This window comes from Uloborus diversus, chromosome 10, assembly GCF_026930045.1.
Source record: "Uloborus diversus isolate 005 chromosome 10, Udiv.v.3.1, whole genome shotgun sequence".
In the NCBI taxonomy this organism is placed as follows: domain Eukaryota; kingdom Metazoa; phylum Arthropoda; class Arachnida; order Araneae; family Uloboridae; genus Uloborus; species Uloborus diversus.
Genome location: NC_072740.1, coordinates 83,853,832 through 83,877,653, shown reverse-complemented (window position 1 = coordinate 83,877,653; position 23,822 = coordinate 83,853,832). Strand labels below are relative to the sequence as shown.

At 33.2% G+C, this 23,822-nt stretch overlaps 1 protein-coding gene across 1 annotated transcript in view; it reads right to left on the bottom strand.

The window, feature by feature from the left end:
- LOC129231459 (latrophilin Cirl-like) overlaps positions 1–23,822 on the bottom strand; it is a 384,954-nt gene that overhangs the window by 81,577 nt on the left and 279,555 nt on the right. Inside the window, exon 4 of the mRNA XM_054865781.1 lies at positions 19,563–19,618. The gene's annotated coding sequence lies outside the window, so the exon portion shown is untranslated. The remainder of the gene's footprint in view (positions 1–19,562; positions 19,619–23,822) is intronic.

The window sequence follows — 23,822 nt, the reverse complement described above, 5'->3', positions numbered from 1 at the left end:
CGGGCATTTAAGCCGTAACTGTTAAAGCAACCTTCTAAGTGAAATAGTTCAATATTCAAAGATAAAAACACTTATTTTCAATCTAATTTATTACTTCTGTAGAATGTTCGTTTCAATCGCTATGTGAGATCTTCGTCATTCTTTAATCAAATTCCATGCTTTTCGAATAATTTTAAATCGTGTCATGCTGGTTAATGACGAAACATAGAAGCATGATCTTATTATTATTATTTATTTATTTATTTATTTATTTATTTTTTGGCAAAAAGCTTTTTTGCTGTTTTTTACTACGCATTCCTTCAATGAATAGCTTTCGAAAAGGAAGGCGCAATTGCTAGGTTTGTTGGGGTGTCGGGCTGTTAATCAGAATGGCGCCAATTCGAATCCGTGCCAATAAATATCTCTTTAATATTTCTTTTTTTTCCGTCAGATGCTCACATGGGCAGGACTGTATTTGCCACAACCTGTTTTTTTACATGCACAATTATTTCTTTTTCACGAGTCACTACTCAGCCACACTTTTAATGATATTTATGTTTGAATTGAAAATATGTACGACCAAAAGGTGAGCGATGATCAAATTATCTCAACGTTGTAGTTAACGAGGTTTTGTTACTGATGTCTTTAAATTACATGCCTTCTCTTCTGCGCTTACTTTTTTTTCGGTTCTTCTTCATAATGTTCTTCCTTTGAAATCCTTAAAGAGCGAAATACCTTATGAAACGATTCGAAGCACAGTGCGGAGTTCCGCACGGGTCGACTAGTTAAATGTTTAATTCTACTTCTTATCTCTACTAAAGTTTTTTCGTCCCCGGAAACCCTTTTTGGCCAGAAAATACGCTTCGTCATTGATTTGATTTTTAGTACAGTGGACGCCGGTTAATGGAATCTGTGGTTAGTTGAATCAGCCGCTTAAACGAATCAAATCTCAAAAACATCAAAATCCAGCTTTATTGAAGTAGCCGCTTAATTGAATAAACCGCTTTATGGAATCAAAACTGTTTAGAACAAATGTGTTTCATATAAGCGGCGGTCACTGTACCATTTTCCCGTATATGACAAAAAAAATAATTACGAAAATATTTAAAAAGGGGGGAGCGGATTTTCTCCAACTAGTTAAGTATATGTCTGTACCCAGGACAAAATTTACACCGGGATTTAAATGGAAACAATATCAAAGATTAGGTCCCTAAAAAGTGCGTCATGGCTTGGGAAACTCTGATGTTACTTACACGATTCCGGCAGATAAAAATGGAAACTAATTTTGAATTAAATGAAATAAAATACAATAAATAAAACACAGAATGCAATTTTGAAATAAGTTTTGCGAATTCTTTGCATAGCATTTCAAGCTCAAACCTAAAAATTTCTTGTCAAGGCGTTTGTGTTTTTTCCAAGCACCCACTTTTCTCGGCAAAAGAAAAAAAAATCTCTTTCAACAAAACGTCAATACAAGAGACGAAAGGTTTTCACAGCGCTTTTCAAAATTCGGGCTCTCCTTTTCTTTTGTTCGGAAACGTCAAATCGTTGAGGTAGAATCTAATAACGCGATGCAGAACTTTAGCATTTATTTCTTTCAATTCCCTGGATATTTTTACCTTCTTCACTGTATGAAAAATTTCGTTGAGTTTGACCAGATCCGTGAAAATACTGGCGCCCGCAGAATTTTCAGTTCTAGCAGATTTTATTAATTTTGAAATATAAAGTTACAGTTTGGAAAACTTTATGCAGTATGTATTTTACCAGTGGTCAAACAAAGATTGATTAGATTTGTTTCAAGATTGTAAAGGGGAGGTTTCAGAGGAAATAAGGAAAACTTTTAACAACGGTATGCTTATTGAATGGTTTATTTTAAAAATTGCTGCCGGCTTGCTTTACACCAAATTCAATTTATTGGCTACAAAGTCACATTTATTCTCCTTATCGTATGGAAAAGTTCATACTTGGGAAGAGGGTGGTTCTGTATTAGATGTCTTACAGTTGATCTGAGGCGACGATATATTTATTGTATCTAGTATTCCTTAAATCAATTATTTCTCACAAAAAAAATCTAAAATTTTTTTCAATGAAATCAATTGAACCTCAAATTTATTCTTAAAGATTTCTGATAGTTGTAATTAATACTCTAATTGTCTTTCAAAATACGGATGTCAACAGTGAAGTTATTCTGATACACACGCAATCAGTATGTCAAGGACTAAAAGATTTTTTTCTGTTTTCAAAAGATATATGTGTAGTAGCAAAGGGGGGAAAATAAGAAACAGTAAACAATAAATTAAAATGGCACAGTAATTAGGATTTTAATAAATTCAAAAATGTTACATGGCTTAAATATAAGAGAGCTATGTGCTCAAGTTGGAAATGTTTGCAAAACATCTAATCATGAAAAGAGATAAAAGAAAAACACATCTCCAGTCATACAAGACGGTTGCAGTTTTAAAGTTCTCATGAGTAAAATTAATTGGTAAATATTCTTGTATTGAAACATAACAAGAAGTGCTTTAGCTATTCAAAGAACCTTTGAACGAATGCCAAGCCCTGCATATCATAAATTTGAGCTTTTGAACGACTTTAATAAAAACAACCCCACATGCAAATTTCTTCGTTCTAACAACTTCGGCAGCTGCTATCAATTACTTTTACAATCAGATGTTCGAGTATATGACCCAAAAGTAAGACATTTAAAAAATGATATAAATTATGCACAACACTCACAGCCACAATTTGAAATGACTATATTTTCAGAATTTCTTTTTATAAGTCACGTAGATTAAAAGAGAGAAAGAATCAAAGAATTTTTTTTCATAAACTCCTCTTTTTGGAAAGAGAAAGCTTAGAAATTGGAGATATTTTGAGAAAACGTATTAATGATATTTCATTTCAAACATATTTCAGAAATTTAATCGACTCAACTCTCTCGGTGAGAACGAAATGTTCCATCTTCCATCAACGCAATTTTGGCAAAATTAATTTTTTCCTGCTTGAATTAAAAAATTTAAAAAATATATATAACCACTGAGAACTGAACTATATCACAGCTCTCTTTTAAGAACAACACAGATTTGAAGTATACTTTTAGAAACTAAATACAAACATAGCCATTATTTGTAACCAACAATGGCAGTAGTTCTCAACCAGTGGTACACTGGGGGAATTACTGGAGGGAGGGTACACACTTGGGGTACGCAAAAATCTGTCAGAAGTCGCAGTTAACTTCTAAAGACATGATAAACACATGGTTATAATGATAATGCCAAAACTTAAATGTGACGTGGCAAATGTTAGAGTGATATCGTGTATATTTCATGTTACCTTAACAAAATTTAGCAAATTTTAGGTAGGAAATATTCCAAGGGTTTTTGTACTATTTATCTTCTATATAAATAAAACTGAAACAGAGCAATAAGTGAGTGCCTATACATATAAAGCCAAATATCAAAACAATACAAAACTTTTCAAAGCAAAAAGCAATTCTTGCAAGGGTGTGATACAGCCCGCCTCACCAGGTAAGAGGTAGCACCCACATGTGATAATTTCTATAGAAATGACAGCAAGCTGACGTTACATAAGACTGTTTTACTTTTAAAAAAATGCTGTGAAAAAGTGTTTTAAGATGAATTAGGAAAACAACCGTGGGCTTCCCATTACAGACAGTCATTTTATGCCTTAACTTCGCTCTATATATATGCAAGCTGTTGTGAAGTTCAACGCATCAATCCATACCAGAACAACAAAGAAACTGTCTAATGGTGTTGATCCTTTGCTCAAGCTGAAATTTCAGACAATAGGCTAACAAGAAGGGATAGCAATGTTAATAAAAACTAAATACGAAAGTGTTCGGTTGAGGTCAACGAACGTAGATTTGCTAGCAATAAATGCAAATAAGGAAACGAGGAAAACAGTTTGTAAGAGTACAACACTGTTGACTTTTGCCCGTGAACAAGTGAAGAAGGGGGGGGGGGATCTTTTTCATTGTCAGCTTCGCCCACGCTTATCTGCAATTTGCATGAATGTAGGAATTGATGAAAAACGTGTTTTGTGCAGCAAGTGATACATCCGTGTAGTTGGCGGTAGAATTCCTTTGTTTTTTAAGGATGAAAAGAAAATATGACTTAAAACAATCCTACCGTGCAAATAATTAGTAAAATTATAAGTTTCAGCGGAAGTAGCTTATTTATTTATTATTTTATTTATTTATTTTGAATTAATTCATTTTACTATTTACTTTTGTTTGTTTATTTACTTTTTCGTACGTTTGCTGGTAGTTTTATATAACATATGTTTTTTTTTTTTTTTTTGGTAGCGAAATCAACAATTAAGGTAGGAAAAGAAATATATATTTTAAGACGCACTTTAATAAAAATTCAAAGTTCAAATAAAAGAGCGCCGACTTGTCTTGAAAATTATATCTTTAAAAAATATTGGAAACTGAATTTAGTTTTTCGGATACAACATTATATGTACTTTTCTCCGCACACACCCCACCTCTTAGCCGTAGGCCTTAGGTTCCTCCGCTCGGGGGGTCCGCGTAGCGGGCCCCCCGCACGGCTGGGTGCGGCGGTCGATAGTCGTATCATGCTACGGACGTGCTTAGTTCATTCGCTTTTTACTCCTCTGACTATAGCACTTATTCATGCAAACGTTACTTAAATTTAATCGTAAAATTTCAATGGGGTCATTTCCGAAATTTTAAAAGAATTTTTTTTTTCGAAAGAGCATGCGTAAAAACACTGGATTGGAAATTTTTTTAAATAATTTGACAAAGTTTAATATTTTTAAAAAATATTTTTAATCGGTACGCAGATTTAATTTCCTTTTTTACGGTTTCTGCACATGACATCACAAATGATAAAATGTCATTCACTGATGCGATTTGAGCAAAGCACAATATTTAATTCGCTTCTTTACTCACATGTACTGGCAACAATATGGTTGATAGCAAGCGTAGAGCGCAATATTTAATGCGCTTCTGAATTATCATAATCTGGAAACGCGGTAGACAGCAAGCGTAAACGTTCAGCGTGCCAGTGGAATGTGCGCCAAAGATTATTACTTGTGACGTCAGAAAGACCACGCCTTGTTTGAAAAATCGGACATTTTAAAAAATTTATAAAAAGTTAAACTTTTTGAAAATAAAAAAATCTCCTCGCTCCATGTTGTTATTATTATTTTTTTTCTCATTCTACCAAATTCAGTGACTAACAGTAGTACTTTTGACTGATGGAAACCCCATTTTCATTCAGGCGGGATGCAATGGATCTCGGCTTTAACTTCAAAGTGACCTTATAATATTTTTATTTAATTTCAGTAAAATCAAGATATTTTTGGCAAACTCTGTGCGCACACTTATTTAGCAATCAGCAACGTATTTTAGGAGAATTAAAACAAATTTTGAATGATTAGTGATACTGCTTTCAAAGATATTTGGAAAGAAAAAATATTTACATGGTTTTTTTTTTCAAATGACTTTTTTATTATTTCATATTTCTGAAAGGTTTTTTGCTAAATGGCTACAATAATAAAAATCTGTGCATTTAATTATTTAATTATTTGAGAGAGAGAGAGAGAATATTTTGGGGTGTACGCTAAAAAATGAAAAAAGAGAAACTATTTTAAATTTATAAAACATGCTTCAAAACTTTTCGTAATTTATACAACGCTTATCCAATGCGCAATTTTGTTAAATACAGCGCACTGACAAAAAAAAAAAGAAAAGGAATCACTTAAAAGCTGTGTCTTTCGTGCAAAAAAAAAAAAAAGGTTCAAAGAGGATGCAAAGACAAAATAATGACAACTGAGATAAAGCATCTTAATGTTATGCTTTTCTGATAGGTCAATCGAGTGTGACATAAAACAAATTTATAAAGTTCTTATCTAAAGGCAGTTTTGTTAAATCTATCCTGCTGATCGTGGAAAGTATAACTTTGAAGCTTAATCTTTAATAGAAAAAACGCTTCTTACGGATTCAAAAACCATGTAACCACAAAATAATGATTACTGAAAATAGGCACTTTCAAGTTTTGTTTCAGGCCAGCCATGCGTAGCCAAAACCACTCCGAGTTAAAGCGATGAAACTTTTTTCAATTTCTTTGAAATACAGTCGAATTTGCTTCTAACGAGAGCAAAGGGACTGCGGTATTTGCTCGTTATAACTGAGTACTCTTAAAAAACGGGTACATGAAAAAAGCCTTAAGAGTTAATACATGATTTTTTTTTAAAATCATTATTTCTGTTCAGTTCCAAAGAAGTAGGTTATAATTTGCTTTTAAATGTCAAATTGTCGCATTTTTATGTTATTGTTTTTAAGAGGAATACTCATGGCCGAAAAAACATCGTCATTTTCACCCCTGGCTTCAAAAAAAAAAAAAAAAAGAAGTGTTTCTGAATATCAAATGCTATAGAGTATGTTACATGTAGTTGAGCTTGAAGTTCTTCCCATTTGCCATTATTATCGTTGCTTTCATTACTTTTTTCATCTGCTTTAGCTCGAATTCGATTTACAATATCTTCGGAAGCAAGTACCTCGGATATGATATCATTGGCGTAAACCAAATACAGTAAAACCCTTCCTAACGGACACCCCTCAAATGCGGTCACCCCTCTTATGCGGACAATTTTTAATTCCCCGATTGCAAGGCAAATAACAATCGATGATTAAACCCATGTCCTGCGGACACCTCTTTATTGCGGACAAAAACATTTGTCCTGTTAGTGTCCGCATTGGAGGGATTTTATTGTATATGGTTTTTAAATGCTTTCGAACTCCATCATTTTTTTTTTTTAAAGACCGTCATCATTTATTCTCAGGATTTGTGACTCACTTTTGGCTGACTTCGGAATGAATGATTAAGATATTTTCCCAAAACAGAATAAGCTGACCTGGAAGTCGGTAGAAATATTTTGGCTCAAAAAATAAATAAATAAATAAATAATGATTATAATAATAATAATAATAAATACAGTGAAAATCCGTAAGAACGAACTTCAAGGGACCGAGAATTTCGTTCGCTGTTACGAGAATTTTGTTGTAATGGAATTCAAGCTCTGAAACGAAAATTAAATCGGGACTGAAAATTAATTTCAATGTATTGGATATTTCGTTGTAACGGAATTTTACTGTAACAATAATGAAAAATAAAAATTGTTCGCTTTCAGGGAGTTTGCTCGTTGATTATTATGCCCCCATTGACCTGATGGCAAGTTTTCCCCGCTATTTAGTTTAGGTTTTAGTTCACAATTACTACTGATACACCTTGAACTTACATTTTTCGACAGGGTAGAAATTCTCAATTTGCTGAAACTTCAAATTTTACCGAACGATAAAATACAGCTATGCATACATTACAACATATGAAATTGGTCTATCCGGGCATTTAAAAACTACAATTATGTCCTCAAATTTGCCGAATCTTCATAAAAAAAATGCCGGCTAAGTAAAATTTTTGTGACGTCAAAAACACTTCCCGTGACCTCCCATCAGGGCGCATATAAATACAAGGCCGTTGAAAGACCTGCTTGAGAACATTCAGACCTACTGATAGAAGGTCTGAACATCATACTGCTTAAAATTGCGACATAAAATAGGTTTGCAAATAAATTATGGAAATTATTTCTAACGCTGAAAATATAATTCGAATACTTTCGAATACTTGTTTTTGGGGGGAAGCATCAAATGTGCAGGACATTTAAACTAAAGAAAATATATATATTTTTTTATTCCATATTTGAGCGTATACTAATCGAATATACCGAAAAAGTATCTATCTTTAAAAAAAAAAAAAAAAAGACTTGAGATTGATTGTTTTCGTAGAGTTCTTTTTATCTATTTTTATTTAAATGTTTCCACTATAGATAAACTGCTGTTCGAAAAGCTGTAAAACAAAACAATTTAACGAGGGTTGGAAAAAGATTTAAAACGGAAGATTTTGTTGGAAAAAATCACTAAGTTAACAAATTTTGCCAAAAAAAATCTACAGTATCGAAACAGTTTCCAAATACCTGCCAAGGAAAATCCACGCACAAATAAACAAATGTTTTCCCCATTTACATAAATTTAATATTCTTCGTCTTTTAACGTTTAACAGAAGGTGTTCTCATTTCGAATTCCTTGGGGAATACTGCAGAACGTTTTGCATAAAATAGTGAATTCAAGTCAATTATAGATAAACAAAGCACTAAAAGGCAACGTGAGTTTAGCTACAGGGCATGGAAAAAAAAAGAGCAGGCGGTGATAACGTTTAACAAACGAAATAACGCCAAAAACGTAAGATAGGTTAAAAAAAATAAATACCTTACATTTTCAAACGTAAAACAGTGTAAAGCTAGCAAATAACAAATAACATAAATAAGGAGAAAATCAAAACTTCAACAATGCATATCTGTTAACATTAGGTATATAATTAATACTTGAACTACAGTTGTGTCGTTCATTGTAAAAGTGGTATATCTTCTTGTAAATGATTTTGCTATGCCTTATTATATAAAACCCGGCAAATTTTTCCTGCTACTGTTTAGCTATTATTAGTCATTAGCTATTTATTTTCCGAAAAGAGCTTTGCTTTTATACGTTATTAGTTGCATCTTTATTTAGTTATATATTTTATTTAGATATAACTAAATGTGATACCAATTAGCAAACAAATAGGCATTATAAAAATGTGGAGATAAACCACTTTTACAATAAACGACACAGTTAAAAGAGATACAGCAATAAAATTCGTTCCCATAAATTCTAAATGTTTAACAGTTAAATATAGAAACTCAAATGAAAATAAAAGAAATATTTTATTTACAAAGTGAATTCTTCGCTTCTTTATCAAATATTTATGCAATAAATTAAGAGTAATTCAGTTTAAAATCGTTGTCAGCCATATCAGTAATTACGTTAATAATAAAATTAAAAAATAATTATATTAAAACAAAATTAGTTTTGACTAAATATTGCTCTGGATGGTACCACATGATGTTAATCAGTATAGTATTGTAACTGTCTACTATTGCTTTAACATCAGAATGTGTTCGACGAATTAAATTCGCAATTTCTTTTCTTTCTTGGCCACATATATATTTTTAATTATTAGTTTTTTAAATAGAATACACACCATTAAAACAGGTGAGCATACTATAGTATGCATGTATGTTTCTGCATATGTACGGTTTTGAGACCAATACCAGTGGATTAGGAAATTTCCGGCGAATCTATTTCACACAGTGCATATATGTGGGTCTTCAATTAGCGAGAATACTAATTAAAAGTGAAAAAATATATTTTTAATAGTTATTTTAAAAGATTTTCGTAAAACTAAGTTGTCGATAATTATCAAACATAGCAAATTAAATTGGAGATTTAAGTTATTGGGGGAAAAAAATCCTCAACTCTAACTGGTTATATTAATGATGTTTTGCGAAATGATCATTCTTATTTCAGAGGAAATTTTTAAGTACTGTTGTCTTAAAGGAGATTTTAAAGGATTGTCGATGTTATTCAAGAGCTGAAGCCTCAGCTTTAATTAATTCTCGTCTATTTCATGATATCTTTATACCATGTAGGGGAATGTGGGGCAAAGTGAAATAGCGGGGCAATGTGAAATAGTGAAATATTCACTCTGCTTATAGTTCCACCAAACTAGTAATATTTTAACCATGTAGTAGCACATGTATTCTATTCCAGTCAGGGGAAAAAATGCCGCCGAAAATTAAAGCATACAACAATATAGGCTGTTTTCAAAAATTAATACTCATATTGTAAAAGTTGTTGTAAATTAAAATTTATTTTTGTTATTATAAAATGATAGGGGAAGCTGCTGTACCCACGGACGGTTGTACCTACGGACGTTGGTCGGAAAATTCCGGGTATAATCGAGAGAGAGCTTAATTGAGGTTCAACGTGTATGGTACAGCCCTCTCCAGTACCCCAGGAAGTTTTAACGCCATCAAACGAACATTTAAGATTCTATCAAATTTTTTCGGTTTTAATAGGATCTAAGTAAAAAAAAAAAAAAAAAAACATGAGCAATTTCATTTTTTTTTTTCGTCCGTCATGGATTTTTTTATTCATTTTTGTTGTAGGTATCATGATTCCCTATATTTTGAAGGTTTTATTTCTGATTTTTAATGTTGTAAAACTGTGGTCCTTTCGATGTGACTGGCTTTCAAAACCAAATAGCGTACCTTTGTTCCCAAGGACACATAACCATATGTACCCACGGACTGCAATTTTTAGTATCTTTGGGTCACACGTGATTCTGCTTACAATGTGAAGTACATCAAAATGGTGCCTTGTCATCAACGTCCGAAATTGAATTTCCGCTTATGAAAATGTATTGAGTATAATTGAGTTCCTCAGACCTATTTATATATATTTTTGTATGTCCATGGGTACAAAGGCACCTGTCCGCGGGGTGAATGGGGTGTTGAACCCACGGACAAAAAAGATGGTTTTTAAGAAAAATTTTTGTGAAGTTGAAAGTTTTAAGATTTTCACCTGGACAAAAATTGCCAAACTTAGATGATAAGTTGCAGATTCTGCCAGAAAAATTTTCCGATTGATTATCCATTCCCAGAGTACAGCAAAAATTGAAAAGTAAATTTTTTCCGTGGGTACAGCAGCGTCCCCTACATTTTTTGTTATTAACGTTTTAAACATTAATTGAGACCTCCTAATATTCGAAGCTGTATTCATTTGGTTAATATTAAGCTAATTTGTATTTTAAATATTTTGTACAATTAATCAATTAAATGCGGGGCAAAGTGGATGGGACAAAGTGAAATAGATTATTTCGTTTTCTCACACAATCATTTACTCACACAATCATTTGTCAATTCACACAATCACGTATGTATTCATTTATTAAATAATTCGTTTACATTTCTCCATTAATTTATTAACTTATTTATTCATTCATTCACATATTTTCTATTCATTCACTCGTTTTCTCACTCATTTATTTTTCTTCATGCATCAATTAATTAATTTAATTATTCGTTTATTATTTCATTATCGTTCCATGCATCGATTCAAAATTTTATTTACTGATTCATTTGATCAAAAATATTTTTTTAAAAATTGATTAGAAAAATATTTAATTTTTCATTTTGCCTCCCGAAAGAAAAAGGGGGAAATTTCCACTTTTTTTTTTAAAGATGCAAATTGATTCCAAAACAAATTGAAATAATGTTTCAATGCAAATTTTTAAATAAAACAGAATGTTCCTTCTCTATGTACCGTAATTTTCAAAACAAATTTCAATTTGTTTATCTTGAAAGAGCTCAGTCATCTTAACTATTTCACTTTGCCCCACATTCCCCTACTATATGTATTTACTGAACAATTAATAAACGAATTCGTAACCAAATTACATGCCCGGTTTGCAATTTGAGCAAACATTTACAGCAATCAATGTTAACAATGAACATTTTAAAAATATTACCCTCGGCAACAAAATATATCTTTATGGCAGTAAACCTCATCTACAGTCACTATTCTAATTAACCAAAAATGGGAAATTCAATCATCAAAAACGCTATTTGTAACCTACGAAGTTCCCGGATTTAAGTAAATATTTCAAAAGAGGTCATGATTAATGTTATTCACTGGGGAGAATCCTGCATTGAGCTACGAGATATTATTAATTTAAGACAATACATCTGCATTCACTACTTAATTCAAAATGTAACACGACACATCATTAATTAAAACGGAAAGTAGCTATAAATTTTGTCATTTCGTGACCGAATCCGAAAGGAAAATTCAACAGCTGCCTACAAGTCAAACAACCAATTAACAGACCTATTTTTAACAAGATATTTTTTTTCTCCTTTGAGAGTAATGCAGAAATGAGGAGGCATATATAATAAAAAGAGATAATCTTCGTCGTTTCGCGACCTCAAAGAAAAACCGCTGCAAAAATGGTACTCCTGAGATTTCTTTTATGTTGTGCAATAATTCAAATGTGAGAGCTAGAAATGTGCGTGTATGTTGAATGGGTCTCTAAAATGAATCTAGTAGGCAATCTTATGGTAAACAAAGAGGAAAAAACAGTCAAGAAAAGGGTTTATATATATATATATATATATATATATATATATATATATATATATATATATATATATATATATATATATATATATATATAAGTAGAGTCCAACAAATCCCACGCGCCAGGTCACCCGGGAGACTAAAAAAAAAAATTCCATAGCAACTAGTTTCATCAGAATGAGAGGGGGAAAAAGCCCGTTACGAATATTATTTTTAATCTCGTAAACTTACTTTCTTTTTTTTATTGTCGTCAAAATTCCACAAGCAAAGTAACATTTTTTTTTTTTTTAAATTTCAGGCATGAAAAAAAAAAAAAAAAAAATATTAACCCTTAACTGGTGAGAAGTTTTTTTTTTTTTTTTTTTGCTTTGTAACGTAAGTGCTGAGGTCGAAACCTCAACATTATATTTCTTGTGAACTACAAGATTTAGCAAATTAGAAAAACGTCCAATGAGTCATTGTTTATGTATATACATTCAACTGAAACAGTACCGTAATGATAACACATACAAAGTCATATACTATATATAAACAGTACAAAACGTTCAAATGCATAAGCCCAAATCTTCTGGGGTGCAAGACCCTCCATATCACCAGTTAAAAGTTCAACTACAGCCATGGAGAGAAATATAAGAACCATCGAAAAATCTAAATACTAAAATACCTAACAGCTAAAAAATTACGCAAAGCTTTTTTTGAAGGTTACAATATGTCTGAAATGAAGCATTATTTTTAATAAGTTTCATCCTAAACATTTTTAAAATGATTTAAATGCATGAATTTTTATGATAGTAAGAAAAAAAAATACAAGTACAGGCATTTCACTTCGGTCGTGACAAAAACTTATTTAACCACAGGATATAATTGTTTAAATTAACTTAAAACTATTACGCAGTAAAATTGTTCTGTTTATCTTATTCTTCGTCACGCAGAATTGCACGCAGCTGTCGAAAAAGGAGAATATTATTACTCATAGAAAATGTGGAATGAATTGACGTGAAACAGCAAAAAACATAAACAGTAGTTTATAACTTTTTGCAAAAAGATTTCCAAAAGAATATCTCAAATAAGAAGCATCCAGATATAGTACAGTAAAATTAGGCCAAAAAATGGCCAAACCCAAACATCCAAAAAAAAAAGGTGAAACCTGTTGCAAATTACTTCTTACCCTTCCAGCAAGAAGGGGTAAAAAGTCCCAGCACTTTGCGCGTCGGATTTTGGGGGGAAGGGGGGGGGGACGAAATAATCCTCTATTTTCATAAAAATAATTTTTATTACTTAAAAAAAATTCTCAAACCTCGCAGAAACCACTCTATAATAGTAAAATAATAAACTCTCACAGAAAAAAAATTATAATCAACAAGGGTGCACAGGCAGGGGGGGGAATGGGGGGGGGTTCATGGAGCAGCTTTGCGTCATTGAAATTTTTAAGGCAGTTTTTTCAAGGGGTATTTCTTTCTTTTTTGAGAGCTTTTATTCTGGATGGATACTCCGTCACACTTAAGGAGTGCGCCATCGCTTTTGGGGGGGGGGGGGGACCCTGAATTTACATTCTAAAATCAACTATTGCAGTGAAGTTCACGAAAAAATTTCCCTGATTTAAACTTTTCCGAAGTACAAACTGCCACACAATGATATGGTGATGTCAGAATGATAATTCTAAAAGATCTAAGCGAGCTCAGTAACCAAATTATTTGTAATTGGAGTTATTAAACTGCTTAGAGCGCTGGAAAACAAAATTCCTGTGCGGCATAAAAAAAAGTCCGAATTGACCAAAGTTTCCCTACTTCTTCTTGATTAACTTACTTCAACTTTTCTACAATCTTTTGCCATCACCGTAAGGGGGACAAACCGAAATTGCCAACAGTGAGACGGGCAATGCTGCAATTCTGCACCCTCTAAGTCGGTGGGGTGTTCTCATTGGCAAACATTGAGCTACTTCTCTTTTACACAGCTGGTTATGTGAATGCGGACATATACTTGCAACACTATCTCAAACTTTTGAGTACATTATGCGATAAAAAAAAATTTGATCACATCAAACATCAGCTAAAACATCTGCTATCCAACGATCTAACGCAGTGACAAATTCAGGTGGTCCAGAACCTGTAGTGATTCAACGATAGAACAAGTCTTGATGAGAGCAATGAGCAATACAACAATAGAATGCTAAATATTTACACCTTTTTGTCTCCCACTTTGGAAATCACAATCCGTTTCTAAAGCCCCCAGAAGTTTCTTCCCTCTCAAGTTGGTAGTGGTATTGCTCGCTGATGATAAGATGAGTTGCGATGAGACCTTTAACGTTCGGGTAGTAACATCAAAGGATATTGAAGGCAATATTGTGGCATTTCTTTGCAAAAGGAGGTAAACAGTTATGTCTTTAACTTCTGTTACGAGAGTAGTTACTATCTGTAAAGATGTGTAAGCCCAAACCATCTTTTACACCGAATGGTATGAACAGTAAAGATGGAATAACAAGTTGTTAAAAACTTCTGGTACGAGTTATGCGCTGATCCTCCATCAGTATTCGATGAATCTGGTTTCAGAAGGAAAGAAATCTTGGATTGTTAAAGTGGTATTATTTGAAGCAAAAGGTTCATCCATCATCACAAAACGAACAGCTGGTGTCATATATGAGGCAGTGAGAAGCAAAGGGATGTAAGTGGACATTTTCAAGTTTTGAATAAAACGCGTTTAAAGATAAGATCCTAGGTAGGTTTCACTGATTTTCTTTTCTGAATCATGCTGTATAGAAGCAACTACTACTAGTACCAGACTAGTAGTAGAAGGTCTACTAGTGCCATCTCTTGCCTCAAGATAGAGGAGAGGTTTACCAACCATTTGTACTGGTTATCTCCAAATTTTTAATTTTGCCACTTACATCCCTTTGCTTCTCACTGTCTCATATGTAATAGATGGAAGATACATGCTTGATCATATTTTTCGTAATGATCTGTAAGCTTCAAGGAAATATGCCAGCAATGCAGTGTATAGGTAACTTGTAAGTATGGAAAAGCTAGTGTCATATTTGATGGGTGCAAAGAAAGCACCACAGAAATATAAATGAAGTCCTATTACAACAGCCAAGCCTTCTGCTCTTGAAGACTTTCTGCGTCTCAAATCTTGTGCTTGCTCTGAGGGGTTCATTGGATATAGTGAATGTTTGAAAAGTTTGAAAGTAGACTGAAGTGCTCAATTATATGCACAAACTGTGTTAGACATAGATGCAACAATAACGATTTTGTTGAGGTTCTAGATTCCAAAAAAACATCTTGATAACGAAGACTTTTTGTTACAAGCTTAGGAGAAATCATTTAAAAGCAAAAAACAGTTCAGCGTAATTTTTCTGGCCACTTAATCAAATGTGCACCATCAGAGGGGTGGGGGGGGGGAAGGATAATACTTTAGTACATAATTTCGTTTTCGGAGGTGAGCTACTGTTCTTATGGGGTGGACAGTCCTGATTTAATGCATTTTAGATTTGCATGAAATAATACTTCTACTTGAAATAAAAGGGGGGAGGTGAGGATTTATTTCATTTGGCGGAGGGGGGGGGTGCTGTAGCTTTGAGAGGAGGTGCACCATCGATCTTGGAGGATGGACACACTCGATTTCTAATTTTAACTTAGCATAAAATAATGTTTCCATATGAAATGTATGGAGGGGGGGTTCGGGGATACTGCTTCGTTTTACGGGGATAGGGGGGCTCTGTAGCATTGGTGGGTTATGTCATCCCTCTTGGGGGTCAAACACCTTTAGTTTCATGCTTTTCAATTTAGTATAACATAATATTCTCACTTTAAATTTACTCTAAAAATTCTGGAAAAATACCCAAAACAGCAATTTTTAGATGCCCCCCATTCCAAAACCCGACGCACAATGGGGTGGGACTTTTTATCCGTTCTTATTGGGAGGGTAATAAATGATTTGCACCAGGTTTAGCTTTTTTTTTTGGATGTTTGGGTCCGACCCCTATTTTTACTGTACTAATAGACCTATTTCTGTAGCTATAAGTCAGAAACAGGCAATGTCCAGACAAGCTTGCTTTAAGAAAAGAATTTCTATATTGAAATTAAAAAATAAATGAATTTACCAAACTAGCCCAACAGAGCGTTCTGTTCAAAAAATCAATCTTAATATTATATGTGCTAAACTTGGATTATGTCCAACACTTACAAAATTTGATATTGTAGGTGGTGCAATATTGGAAATCGGCAAGAAACGGATTTCCTTTGGATTTCGATGGCAACTTTTCATATTTTCCGATGAAAAAAAAAAAAAAAACTTGGACGTACTGGATGGTTTTCACCATTAATGGTACGATTTGCAAAAAGAAAAATATTTTATTTTACTTCTCAACGCCGATTCGAAGGTGTTCAACGGAGCACAAATGGTGTCCACTCAAACTAGCATAAATTCAAAATCATACATCACGTTATTTGAAATTTTTTAACCAGAAGCCCACCTCATCTCAGCCGGTGGCAATTTGTTTCAATAAGACGACGCAAGTTACCATATGTCATTTGCATCATGGCCATTGTGCTAGGTAACCACTTCTGAGTCTGCAAGAAGACTCGTGCCCTCTACTCAACACAATGACCTGCCTTCAACTGTACAAAGAATCTGTGAGGGATTTTATCTACAAAAATGTAAAAGAATAGCTCCCAATAAGCAAATGAAGATTGACTAACATCATCCATCGAATTAGCGTGCAAAAATAATTTATGAACATATTTTATCTAGATTTTTTGAGTCAATGTCTGGAGGGTAAAAAAGGTAGTTTAAAAAAGATCATTAATGCACATCGAGAAGCACTTGATAATGTACTTAATAGTAAATAACGTTTGATTTTGATTTCAGTAGCTGATTATTTTAAAACATAATGCTCGTATTTTAATGTGTCCTTGTAATTTCTTCCATGGCGGCAATGCTTTGGGTCTTATACAGCCTATAATGATTATTATAGGAAATAAATGGGTTACAGCAGCGGTTCTCGACCATTTAGTATTAGCGACCCAGTTTTCAATCATAAATATAAACAGGGTGTTTGTAAAGTCTAGCATTGCTAAAGAAAATTTATTTAAAAATACAACTTAAGATTTATACATAATTCTTTCTAAAATTGGCCCTGTTCAAAAGTTTTTTTCCCGCATTAGTATAATATTAGATAAAGGCATGTAGGTCATGACTTACGTAGGTATGCCTTAGAAAAGACATCCAAAGGCACTGCAATGGAAGTTTTGAGGATCAACTCCCCAGAACCTGTTTTTAATTCCTATTTAAAATACTAATATGAGTTCAATAATAAAAACCTCAGTCTTCAGAAAATAAATTCTGGCTGAGCTAGTGCCTGGCACCGATTCTAAATCTTCTCGGGAATTCAGAACTACGAAAGGTGCACTCGTACAAGTGTATAACACCGTGAAAAAAAAAAAAAAACTATCTGTGCGCGTCTAAATCTTCTCAGAACTTCAGAACTAAGAAAGTTGCACTTGTAGAAGTGTATAACGCCGTGAAAAAAAAAAAAAAACTGTTTGATATAAGGACCACAATTTTTTAAAAAATGTTTAAATCAGAAGTTGTTTTTTCTTTTTTTTTTTCCCAATTAGTTTCCTTTACGAGTGCAAGAATTCATAAACACCCTGTATAATGTATTTTCTGCAAGAATAACCAGTGTCAGATTTTTACCAAATTCAGTCGATGATAGAAATAGTAAGGACACCACCGGGGGGGGGGGGGGGTGACACCCTTCTAGGATTTATGAGTTCGAAAAACATTAATACCTTAAATCTTAAATTTTTCCATAAATGTGTTTAAAATTATATTTCAGCAGTCCAATTTCATCACAAATTATAAAGAACGTTACAAATGCACCTAGGGCAATTTTACAAAAAATGTGTTCATAATACTTGCTATTCAATGCAAACTTTCGTTTCAATACAGAAATAAAACATTGTTTCTGAAAATCGAATAATCTTTATGTTTACGAAAAACATTGACATGGGGGGGGGGGGGGGGTGACACCCCATATTACCGGTCCTTTTCAAACCCGTTCTAGGAACGCCACTGGATAGAAATACGTTCACGAAGTCGTTAACTTTTCGGTACAATGACAACCAATGTGATGGTTGTTTTATGCTCTTGTATTAAGTTATAGCATTTATATTATTTGCTTGCTTTTTCAACAATCAGTCTTTTTATTTAGAGCAAAAGCAACGTATTTCACTAGCAATTCAAGAATATTTAAAATTAAATTCCTAATGTAGCCTGAGACAATAATCTCTTGATTTGTTCAAAATATCTCTCGGCTTTGGTGGGAAATAGAAAGTCAGAAAAAACTAAACTTCACAACCAATTTTTCTCAAAACTGATATTTTAGACATTGGCTGTTCCTGCTCCTAAGTACAAAGGTAAAGATAAAACAAAATGCAGTGATGCAGCCCTTTTTTGTGCCAGTGTTAATGATGCGTTTTGCATTTCATATTTTCAGAATATATTTTATTTAGCATTTTTTTTTTTCAATAAATTCAGTGGCGGTGACTCGGGGTAGGGACAGGGGTCGGTTGACTCTCCACTTTTTACATAATCAAAGATTGCCTCAGCGTTGTAAAAATCTAGCTAAAAAATTTCTCATGGGAGCTACAGAGCCTTAATGTCATCAAAGATAGCTTGAAGTTCCACTTTTAAAATTTCAATTTTGAAACACTTAAAGGGGAGAACCCCTGAACAAATATGACCTAAATTTGCGTAATTAAGAATCCAGTTTCAGATATTTTTTTTTCTTCCAGAAAGTTCATCTGCCCTCTTTATCCTTTCATTAGTAAAAATAGCGTAAAACTGTGGTTAAAAGATTAGTTTAAAAAAAATCTGGGGTAGGCCCCAAATCTTCCCCTTAAGTCATCAAAGAAAGCCTAAAATTTCATTTTCAGCTCTCGAAAAATACGAGAGTATTTGCCCTTTGATCCCCCAAAGAAAGCCTGAAATAATAAATTCAAGCTCGCAAAATTTTTGGGAGAGAGGCCTTTGAACCACATTTTTTAAGTTTGCCAAAGATGGCAGAGACTCTAGTTTCTGCATTTTTTCTGGGAACAGTCCTATTTACCTTTACATCTTCAAATAAAACTTGAATAATTTTAGGACTATCAATTTAGAAGAATCTCCAGAGAAGAATCCTCGAACCTCCACTCTTGTCCTCTAAAGTTGAAACAACTATCCTAAAATTGCGTTTCAGAAACTGCAACTCCGAAACATTTACAGGGGAGTGTCCCAAAGTCTCTCCGCCTAAAGTCACCCAAAAGTATCATAAGAAAAAGTCTTAAGCTGCTAAATACGTTTTGATCTCCCCCCCCCCTTCCTCCACTTATAAGTCCCAGTCACCACCACTGAGTAAATTAAATTTTCAGCATGTTTTTTCCCGTTATGCTCGCGTTCCACTATTACAGATATCGCGTCCCCTAGGGAGAGCGCCACACAGGAGGAGAACCGCTGAGTTATTGAGAAAAAAATACTCATGGAGACTTACCTTAAGGATTCAAATGGGTACTCAGAATTCATGCGGATGATCAGCAAATTAAGGGTCTGAAAGATAAAAGAAATCATAAGCATACAAACAATAAATAACTAAAATACAGTAAAACCTGTCTACAACGATACTGTTGGGACCTAAAAAAATATCGTAATAGACAGGTTATCGTTATAGACAGTTTGATTATTTATGCTGACATTTTGTTGGAGCCAAAAAAAATATTGTTATAGACAGGTTATCGTTATAGATAGTATCGTTATACACAGGTTTCACTGTATAGTAAGTCATTGAGAAGTTTTAGGTTTGAGAACGGAAAAAAAGCTGTGGGAAAGAGAGGTGCCATATCGCTCTAAAAAGTAAACAAAAATCAGTTTTGGTCTTCGAATATTGAACTTCAAAGAAATAGATTTTGATCTGCGATTAAGTTCTGTTATTATACGTTTCTTTCTTCATTAAACGAAACTTTGCACCTTATGACAATGTATACAGACAGACTTATAACCAGCAGGGGCGTGCACAGAGGGGGGGGGGGGGAGAAGGGACAGCTGTTTGCCCGGGCCCGTGCCTGAAGATGACTCAATATTTTTGAAACTAGGGGTGAAATATAGGGGCAAACAATATGGAGGGGCTCCCGGAAAAGTCATTTGTGACGGGCCCCAAAATTTCTGTGCACGCCCCTAATAACCAGAGCTATGGAGCAGGAGCCGTGGAATCGGAGTTGAAATGATTTTGTAAGGAAGGCCTCTAAGTCGGAGGCCTCAAAATTCCAGGAGTCAGAGTCGGTCATTTCCCCTCAGAGAGCGGAGCTCTGTCAGGGCTTCGGAGTCGGAGCCGTGGACAGGGGAGTCGAATTGATTTTTAGGTAAAGGAGTCGGCTTAAAAATTCCAGTGGACGGAATCTGTCATTTCCACTCAGACTCCCGTTACGTGAGAAAGGCATTGTTTTGCGACAATTTTTTTTAACAGGAGCTATTAAGAAATTTATTATGCATTTATTTCAACGTGCCTCATCAGTGAACTTTTAATTTAATACGTTGTGTACAGCAGTTCAGCGAGGGGGGGGGAGATGAAGGGCTCATTTTAATCAAAAGTGAGGGTGCCTTATAGACTTCAGAGCTTATTTTAAAGCGCAAATAGCCTGAATTCTATTTAAAATGGAAAATACTTACATGTAATCGAAAAGTGCTGGAAGCACGCTTTCATGAGCTTTCGTGCAAATTAAGCCTGTTTGGAGGTCTACCCCCAGAGCCTCTGGTTTTCAGTCATACTGTCCATCCAACTACAGTAGTTATACAAAAGGGCTAGGTGTGTGTGTTTTTAATACAAAAGGCAGTAAAAAGCTCAAAAAAAATGTACAACCACGGTTTTTTTTTTTTGAAAAATTTAAATTGAACTTTAATGTACTCATTCTACAACAAAAGGGGAAAAATCGAAGCATCTAGGAAGAGCTGTCTGATCAAAGACATCTTGATTAAGTTTTGGAGACACTGGTAGAATAGCAGAAGCTTCAGCGCATTCAACAGGTTCATTCAAGGAGCGATTCTGAATATGATAGTCAATTATTCTGTTGAATTTCTTCAACCCGTATCTTACGTTGACTAACAATGCGTCAATTACGTTGACTGTATCAAAGTTGTAAAATGAAAAGGTGAATATTTCGCTTAAACTACATTTATAAGATTTGAAACTTTTTAATATTTTTACATCCCGTTCCCTCAAAAAAGTTTGAGTGATCTTTCTCCACTTCTTGTGTGACTTTCCCCTACAATACAAATGGATTAACAGGCAGGCAGAAGTCTTACCTCACCTTTCAAGTTTTACGAAAAGTTCTCGAAGTACAAATATGTACCTGCTAAGTGAAGGGCATAATGTCACAAAAACAAAAGTAGTCCGGAGACAAGTTTAAAGGGTTTTTTTTTTTTGATGATTTATATTACTGGCAAGTCTTTTATGGACTTAAAAAATTAAAATCTGTTTTAAAAAATAAATATTATTAGTATAAAAAGTGTTTAGTAAGATGACTTTGAAAAACCCTTTTACTTTTTAAGTACAAAAATATTATCTTTTTTAAAAGCACAAAGAAACTATTAGCAAGGCGTTTCCCATAGAGCTTACTTACTGTTTCTTTTTACATTTTAAACGTTAAAAAATAAATAATAAATAAAAATAATAACTACATTTCATAACGAAATTTAGTTCATAACAATATTAATGCTAAAAAATAAAATTAATCCTTTAAAATTAAGAAGTAGTATCATAATAAATTTAATACCTTCTACAGAAATATTATATTTTTTAAAAACACCAATAAACTATAAAAATGTGTTTCCTCTAAAGTTTACGAAAAATTTTCTTTTACACTTTAAGCTATAGAAAATAAATAGAAAAATAAATAAATAAAATATTATAATAAATAAATAAATATAGAAAATAAATAAATAAAATATTTCACAATTCTATATTGATCTTAAAAATTAAAATAATGAACAAATGTATTCTTAGACACTACTTTCTGATAAAAATATCAAACACTTTTTCATTCAAAATCATTACTTCTGCACCTCAAACACTGTAGGCAACCGAAAAATCGATTATCTCATCAAAATTTAAATCTCATCCTCCTTAAACACAAACTATTTAGCAATTACCAATCGTATCATTGATTTCCGTGTTCCTGAAATTACATTTTAGTTGTTTGCTCCTTGTATACATTTATCTTACGTGCCATCTATACGCGTTTTTTAAACCAAGAAATCGAACGAAGTTTGGAAAATCCTGCGTTCTGAAAGCTCTCACTCGAAAAATCGAAGGTGGGCACACAAGGCTAGGTGATCAGAATTGCTAAGTGGCTGGCCAGCTGGTACCAATGCGTGATGGAAAGGACTATCGCTTTTCAGCTTTATCTGCATGGAAGCAAAAGCTAATAGCGCGGGATTTTGTACAAACATATTTATCATGCTGCTGTGTTTTATTAATTTATTCTTATGAATATACTTATTTCCGATGCTTATTTATCAACATGTCCAGACTTTAACCCCAATATGGAAAATATAATCGCATTTTTCAGCCCAAAGTACGGCCGTTTAAGTAAATATGAATTTCCATAAAGTTTCGTGTGGTGAAAACTTCATGCTGCGAAAGAATATTCAGCTTGGACTTAATCTTGTTTTTCTACTTTTAGGATTTTCCGATTTTTTATTTATTTATTTATTTTTTTTTGTGGGGGAGGGGGGTAAGTTATTTTTAGTATTTAAAAAAAAAAAAAAAAACTTGTGTTTCGCGAAATATGAATAATTTGAAACGAAATCTGTATTGTAGCATGAAAATTGCTTTGAGAGTTTGTCTCTTGCATGAGTAGAAATTTTCATAATTTAATTGCATTTTAAAGAAATTTTAAAAGAATTTATGATCTTAATTTAATAAAACATTAGCTGTATTTTAAAACTGGTGATGACTGGATTTGGTATTTGTTTTACTATTTTCAATTGCTCCCCTTTTTTATATATATATTTTTTAGCAAGTGTCTGTTGATCATTTTTTGTTTTAACCTCTCAGCGGTCCTGTTCTTTTGTTTAATTATAAGAAAAATTTACCATCAATACCAGTTTGGTGATAACGACGAGAAAAATTTCATTTCCTCAGGTGATACATTATCAGATCACATGAATAAATGCAAAAAAAAAAAAAAAAAAAAGTCATGAGAAAATAATATAGGTGAAAATACGAAGCCCAGTTTCTCAAAATCAGTGAAAGGCCCAAATATTTTGGAACCAACGTTTCGTAAAATATTTTAGCGTCTGTTTTAAATATAATTTATTTTGCTGACATTTAGCTTTCACGTTTTGAGGTAGGAAAATTTATTAAGAAAAATATTCAAGATCTCTGTGGACACAGAACTATCCACGATGCAAAAGAACGATTCCTTTTCAAAAAAGAAAAAAGAAAATCGATGGACACTGGCTAAACCCTTATTCTGCAGCCAATGCTTCGTGAGTAAAACCTACTTCATTTAGAAATAGCTGCCTAACAGATATTTCATTGTCAAACCAATTTCATACCCTAATCAAAGAGAGACAGTTATTAAAATAATTAAGAAAAATATCATCAGTACATTTTTCACTTTTAAGAGTCATTTAACTTGGTTCTCGTGTATGAAAATAAGGACTTTTTGACTGCGGTATCAATTTCCTTCGTGTGGTTTCAAAGTTAGTAAAAAGTAATTTCAAATTCCCATCATAAAAGACAATGTACAGGAAT